Source organism: Anneissia japonica, unplaced genomic scaffold (assembly GCF_011630105.1).
Source record: "Anneissia japonica isolate Jap-2015-1 unplaced genomic scaffold, ASM1163010v1 scaffold724_len3256291_cov202, whole genome shotgun sequence".
Classification (NCBI taxonomy): Eukaryota; Metazoa; Echinodermata; class Crinoidea; order Comatulida; family Comatulidae; genus Anneissia; species Anneissia japonica.
The window spans coordinates 3,148,973-3,157,308 of NW_022744966.1; positions in this window are offsets into that span (position 1 = coordinate 3,148,973).

Here is an 8,336-nt window from a genome sequence, read left to right on the forward strand (position 1 = left end):
TACAAAAGTGATATGTATTGAAATATTAGAAATTTAATTACTTAAATTCAATTATTCCATTATTACCCAATATCCTTTGATCATGAGATGTGAATATGAAAGGAAATGCAACAGTCGTGACCGCAAATCCCTTTACACTTTTACCTGTGCAGTCTGTTTTGAAGGGAAAAGGTTAAGTATTCGAAGTACTTCGTTAATGATTCATGTTGATGTTACCCAGAAGCATTGTTCATTGTAAGACTAAAAGTGTAAGTTAACAAGTTGTAATACTCAACATATCGATAGGCCTAGTTGCCAGACATTCGCGAATTATGCCATTCCTGACAAACTCTCTCCGCCAAACCACATATGAATAAGATAAATATATGTATTTCTTTCATCTGTAAACTCACATTCATTCTGAAGTATTAATTATGAGTAGCAAATTGACTGTGTCCATCAATTGCACTTTTAGTAAATATAATTATTCCCATTACTAATATGTATACAGTATAAAGACGATTGATTACTGTAAATACATTATATACGGTACATAAATATGTAAATATTTTTTTAAAAATTTAATTTGGTATACAACGAATAAAAATATCTCATATTGAGATTAAGTTGGTGTAAAGCATTGTGTGTGTATGTTTGTTTTCTACAAGTAGGACAGTGACATATTCGCTATTAAATAAAATAAATAAAGAAATCAATGATTGAACGAACGAACGAACGAATGGATGAATGAAAGAATGAATGAATGAATGAGTAGAATTACTGTTTATCATGTAGTCTATCTTATCAAATTGTTCAATCCAGTACGAGGAAAATAAATCGTTTGTATTAATTAGAAGGAAATAAAAACGGTATAAACTTGCTGACACTAACATGAAATGTTGAAAAGTTTAAATGACACTTAACTCATTTTTTGCTTTAATGGTTGTAAAATGTAAATTCTTTCTACGGAGTAATATAGAGGAATCCGGTCTTGTTCCGATAAGGTCTCTTCTCTCGGGGGATCCGATTTATGAGAGGGCTGGAAAAGAGCCCGCCACTAAATGCCAACCACATTTTCCTATAAGACTAAATCTAAATTTTTGATTTATGATTACATTTATATGGAAATATTCTGATGATATTTCCATTGGTCTGAAATCACTTCAGATTTTTAGAACTTTATAGAACATTAAGAATAAAATAAAAAGGAAGTGATAAGACCTGAATTTTATTTTTCCCGTGAGGATTATCTCAAGCCAATTGGTTAATGTTTGGATTGAAATAATGCTGATGCACAGAATGGATGCTCATACACTTTACGTTTTTGTTTTAATAAGCCTAATAATTCCATTGGTATGGAATCACTTCAGGTTTTTGGAGCTTTATCAAACATTACGAAATAAAAAGGAAGTAAGGATAATATACGGTAAGACCTGAATTTTATTTTTTCAATTGGTTAATTTTTATGGGTTGAAAATACTGTCTTATCATATAGGAAATAACACTGATGTACAAAACGGATGATCACACATTTTTTTAAAATAATAAATATAATAATAGAATTTAATTATCACTTATTCAAATAAAAGGAATATTAACCTCCCAAAAACTTTGAGTTGATTATGGTTGCTGAAGTAGACCTAATATAAAAAATTGCATTATTTTAAAGAACAGTGGCAAATCATTTGCAAGGCAGCTGTTGAGTCTCTAAAGATTGATGGGAACGTTGTTTGCACCTATGAACAGTCAAAATAAGCCTCAAACACCATTAGACCTCATTTATAAAAAATATACTTCTTTTTGTAGGTGAGATCGAACGATAGTCTATATATAAGGCCTAGTATTTCTAAATAAAGGGTCCCATAAACGTGATAATAAATGAAAAATCTTTATTAACGTACTGAATAACAAATACATGTAACAATTTATTTTTAGAATGCAAAAAGGTAACTGATGTGAATACAATGTTAAGGAAGTGTCTCTTATCAAATTTCATTACGTTAATCGAATATGAGGTATATGCATCTTTAGATTCTTATTACACGGTCCCCTGCAGATTCAGTTATTTATTTTTTTAACTTTTAGTGGACTTTTCGATCCCGCATCTATAGATCTATAGCACGGTAGTAAACGTCTTGAATATATATATATATATATATATATATCTTAGAATCTGTTTCACGCGGAATAATAAAGTGAGGTCGTGGCCATGCCTATTTATTAGTTAAACTTACACTTAGCATGTTACAAGGCAAAAAGTGGTAGTTTCGCATTACGAAAGAGTTAAATATTAACCCCGCACGCCCTTCACCCCTCCCTGTCCCATCAATAACCAGAAGTAAATAGTATTGATTGAAAAGGATACAATACGCATCAGAATCCGTCAAGGTGATTCTCGATTTGTATGGAATTTACTGTACCGTTGAATCGTAAATAATATATCAACCTTGATCACATGAAAAGCACCTAGTATTTGAGGATTCAATAGATTGTCCATAAAACACATCCGACGCACCAATGGATTGCTTTGTTGATCTTAAACTTGATCTAATAAGAGATTTAACAGGATCTATTGGAAGAAGATTGCCACTTATTTACTTGCTGTCGCCCGTAGGTACTTCGTTCTGCCGAGCGGAACTAAACCAAAATATATGAAAAATACCATAGATAAATAATGCTGTCTCTTATACACATCTAGATGTGTATAAGAGACAGGTGTGTGTGTGTGTGTGTGTTTGTGCTGTAAGTTTATTCGGGTTTAAACAAAGTTTCAATGAATGAAAACAGAATAAAAAGTTATGTTAACGTACAGTATTTAGGCCTACTCACTTTGAACTTTTATTGCAAGTGTCAACTTTAGTCAAACGTATGAGGATAAGCCCTAGCCTAGAGCATTATTTTCTTTCATTATCCCGCCTTTATCTTTTTATTATCAATATATTTTTTATGTATCAATTCCTTCTATATCCTTTCATTCATTTCAGGACAAAATTCAAAGTGACACAAATTCTTTACATGTCACATTCCATGTCTACGAATCATTCCTCTATTCACTAGTCCTTCATGGATCTGTACTGTAGGCCCAACCAATTGTCAATTGGAACATTTCGGTCAATGAATTGATCAATGAGAATGTGAAACTGATCAAAATGACACTTGGACGTGGATATGATGCGGGCTATAATATTCGAAGTCAGTGTTACCATACAGTGCCAAGTCCACCAAAACGATTGCCGTCCAAAACATAGGCGTACTTTAAATATCGATAGATAGACCGATTTGTCAGTGAAAACCTAGGTTACTGATTGTCAATTTAATGAAATGGAAATAATGAATTCGCTGGCTCTTAGAATCTGTTTCACGCGGAATAATAAAGTGAGGTCGTGGCCATGCCTATTTATTAGTTAAACTTACACTTAGCATGTTACAAGGCAAAAAGTGGTAGTTTCGCATTACGAAAGAGTTAAATATTAACCCCGCACGCCCTTCACCCCTCCCTGTCCCATCAATAACCAGAAGTAAATAGTATTGATTGAAAAGGATACAATACGCATCAGAATCCGTCAAGGTGATTCTCGATTTGTATGGAATTTACTGTACCGTTGAATCGTAAATAATATATCAACCTTGATCACATGAAAAGCACCTAGTATTTGAGGATTCAATAGATTGTCCATAAAACACATCCGACGCACCAATGGATTGCTTTGTTGATCTTAAACTTGATCTAATAAGAGATTTAACAGGATCTATTGGAAGAAGATTGCCACTTATTTACTTGCTGTCGCCCGTAGGTACTTCGTTCTGCCGAGCGGAACTAAACCAAAATATATGAAAAATACCATAGATAAATAATGAGGGAAAAATTGAAGTCGTTAGTTCATGTGACATGCAAAATTCAGTAAAGTTTAAAGTTGTTAGAATGCTAGACCATGCTATGCCGATTGTTAATATTATTATTATTTATAATAATTATTAGGCCTATTATTATAATATAATAATAATTAATATCAATAATAGATTTTATGTATAAACCGATAGGTCTTATGTAGGGCTTATTGTGTGCAGCATTATCATCGTCGTTATCATCATCATCATCAGCATCATCATCATAATCATCCGCCACCCCCTCATCATATCAATCACCGTTTTTATTCTTGCCGAAGCTGCGACATAAACCTAAATAAAACTATTATTGGTTTAACAAAATGTCTATAATTATGACTGTATTACTAATATTAATAAATATAATATCGATCATAATATTATTTATAATTTGTATTTGTATATCACAATACAGTGCTAATCGAGAAAGAACTTGTAAAATGGAACAAAACAGGAAGTATACCAACTTGACCTCATAGCCTAATTAGCTGAGCGGTAATGGGAGGGTCTTGGCTTCGAATACCAATTTGGGACAACACGCTTTTATATTTCAACGACTATGTATCGTTTTTTTTAAATACCATGTAGCAGGTTTAATAGGCCAATCATATAAATAACAAGTGTTATCGCAATAATGAAAGTTTTATTTCATTGTACCATACCATAGATTGTACGCTACTAATCATTGTGAACGAATACGAAAACAAAATAAATCAAAGCGTGGACTGAAAAAGTCAGAAGTATGAATGGCCTAGAAAAAAATCACCCACTTTCATCTTCCGTAACTTTAAACCACAGAACTTGAAATACTTATCTTAACTCCTCCTACGTTCATGAATATTAATATTCGGAAATGATCATGCGCGGTGTGTTCCGTGTTATAGTGTTGTCATTTATTGATTGTTATATGCTTATGGGTTCAGATAATTTGGTCACATCAAGGGGTGAGCTCAAACAACCGAAATAGGTGGATATGTTTACCTGAACATTATTTTTCCTTCGAGCATTATACCTATGTATGGGAAATAGATTGCGTTTGGGCTTATTTTTGTCAGAGAAACGATTTACATCACCATAGGCAGCACTCAATGTAGGCCTCTAAATAAGAAGCTCATGTCTTAAGAAGATAAACTTTGTTTAAAGAATATTTTCTCAAAAGCTACAACCAGGCTTCTTGGAGTTATATGGATTGTATACAAACGTATATTGCCGGAGAGTATTACTGAGAGTAAAGCGAATCCGATTTGAGCTCTACCGTCAGAATATCAGGTACAGACTTTATCTTGTTGATTTAAGTTAATACAGGTATGATTCGTTCTTAACAACAACAACAACAACATCAGCAGCAGCAGCACGTATCTTGTTTGTTAGTGGCGTAATAATGTGAAAAAACGCTCCAAGACTTGGATTTGTGGATTTATTATGACTATTGTGTTACACTGTCAGTATATTCTTGGCGTATGGTAATTATAGCACAATTAGGTTTTAATAATAAAATAAGCGAATTTAATCTAAACATAGTTATTTTATATAAATCAATTTTACTATTGAGCCTATGTATTTCCTTTTTAATAAACACAATAAAACTGAACCAAAATGTGCAGGAGCCTAACACGAAACACACACACAAATAACGTAGGTTATTTTAGCTGAACTATTCGATAATAAGGATGATGATAACAATATTGATGACGATGATGACAGTAGTAATAATAGGCCTAATATTGATTGGCCTATGGGTTGATATACCGTAATTCGTGGTGCTATTCTTTTCGTCAGTTCAGTAGTTTTTTTACAAGTTATTAGTGCAATATTTTGACCCAAATTTGAACTCATCGTGTACATTTCACGCCAGAGTGTTTTACCAAAAGAGGGCTGCATGAAAGTAACGTGCCTACCGTTTGTCGCTTTGGCATAAGTTCAAATAGGCCCCACTCAAACGAACATGTTGTAATACTTCCTTTTTTGGTTATTATTTTCATTACAATTGCCAAGTTTTCTGATCTATGGACTGTTTTAAAAATAGACACGAGAGCATCGAATATCCTCAGTGAGGAGAAACCACAACAAAATATTACTACTGTATGTAATGTAACGTTAGTGCTCATTGGCTGACACACTGTACGCTCGCAGTGTCATAATTTAGGAACGCCACTATTACCGGATGAATAAGTTAAATTCAGAAGATGAGTAGAGGGATAATAATTAATATTATTTATACTTCCTATTTAGCAAATGTTGATATATTTTATAGAAAATAACTAAAGCTTACTAAACATTTTTGTTAAAACCAAACTAATCAAACTTACTCGAAAAAATATGCTTATTTTGAATTACTCTTATTATTAATCAATAACGATATAGGCCTAGATCTACGTCGCATTTTCTATGATTTTACGAAATATTAATTGAAAATATACGTAGGATCTTGTTGATATGTCGATTATTTAACCAATCACAAACACTTGTTAAATCATGATATGATTTATCTATTTAAATTCACTTATTTAAGTAATACCGGTAAGCTCCACTGATACAAGACATCCGTCTACCAATCTTCGTAACAGTCGAAATCCCAATTAAACATTATAACTTCTTTTTTGCTTCGATAATCTTGTCAGTTATAAGGATTGTAACTATTCATATTTAATTGACTGCAGAATTTCAGTCGGCTCCCATGCTATGCATAACAGGACATAGGTGACCCTTATCATATGTTATTAATACTGATATTAACTAGGCTCTTCTGGGATTCGCAGTTGTGTTTACTTTTCAATTGTGATGAACCACACGCAGTAAACGTACTCGTTTAATACTTAATGGGGTTTTAATACTTAAAAGGGTTTGACATTGTTTCCGTCAGAAAATATTGCAAAAGCTGAAAAACGGTAATTTAACTAAAATACTAAAATTTAAATATTTTGATTGCAAATATATAATTATTTTTTATTTTCTTGTAAATTAATAAGCACTTGGTTCCTTTAGCTTTTATTCTTCTCAAGGAATCAAGGAATATTTATTGTCACAAAACAACACAGTACAATAGAAATGTTTATCCAGGAGCTTAAACAATGGTTAAATATGCACAATATAGAAGCAAAAAATATATTAAGTATTATATTACAGACATTAAACTTACTGTAATTAATAACTTGTAAAAACATGTACTGTATTGTAAAATAAAATACAAAGTATAGGGGTACCAGTAAAAAGTAGATTATTGCGATAAAACAATTCTAAATGTATTAAGCCTAGTATACAGAATATTCAAGTAATTATCACATAAAGTTATCTGATAATAATGAATACACAAATTAAAAAAAAAATAATGAAATTGTATTGAATTTTATTTTATCGCTTTGGACAATTTTTTTTTCAAATTTATATCAGTCTGAAAGTTTGACGACTCACTAATTGTATTGATCTAGGCCCTACTTCTAATAATTTTGAATTGATTATTTGCTGAGTTTACACGTTTATTTATAACATCTAAATTAAAACATTTGTGATTAAATCTTATACGAGTCTGGTTAATATACGGTAACGCGATTAATAAAGAGATATTTTTATAAATTTGTTACGTTTTTAACATCTATTAAAACATAGACCTATCTTATCTATTGGTGCAATTATTATGATAAATTTGAAATTAAACGGCCATAAATTGTACAATGATAACGAATCTCGCAACATTTCATATTAGATATGAGGTAAAACAGACAAATCACAAACTTCACAAATTGAAATGATCCAGATGTCGTATATAACACTTCTTACATCGTATTACTACAAAAGGTCACAAGGAAAGTACTGTTAAAGAAACCTGTTGAACGAAATTCCAATATTTAGTTTCAGATCTAAAAATAACCTAGACCGAGAAAAGTCTGAAATACTGTAGGCCAGTACGTCAACGGCGGGTTTGAGTGTAACGCTTTTCAGTAATTGTAACGCATTTATTAGCGCTCATTATCTATTTTCTAATGAATGCCGTTCGCACTGCTCCGACTTCTAAAGCTCTAGGTGTGTATTCTTCCTTGGAGAAAGTGAAAGAAAAATATTCCCGAGAACCTCACAATCTCTGATTTCAGATAGGGCTAAATATTATGGATGATCCTGTATATACCCCCAGGTGGTTTCGACAAATCAACTTTCGTCCTGATTTCGTCTTGAATATCGGAAATTCAAATTGAATTACTTCGCACCTTTAACACTCAGCAACTTCCGCAGGCTTTACGAACCTTTACAAAATATCGGATAAAATCAACAAGCATTTCATTTGATTGTGATGTAAAAAAAAAAAAAAAAAATAAAACCTTATCATTGCCAATATGAAAATACTTTGCAACATACAGCAGGCAAATAACATGGTTTAGTACTCATTTGGTTTGTTTAAGTTAATTAACTGTTTACTAATTAAATAGTAAATATCCAAGGCTGTTTTAATACACTTGTTGTAGATCAGATAAATTTCT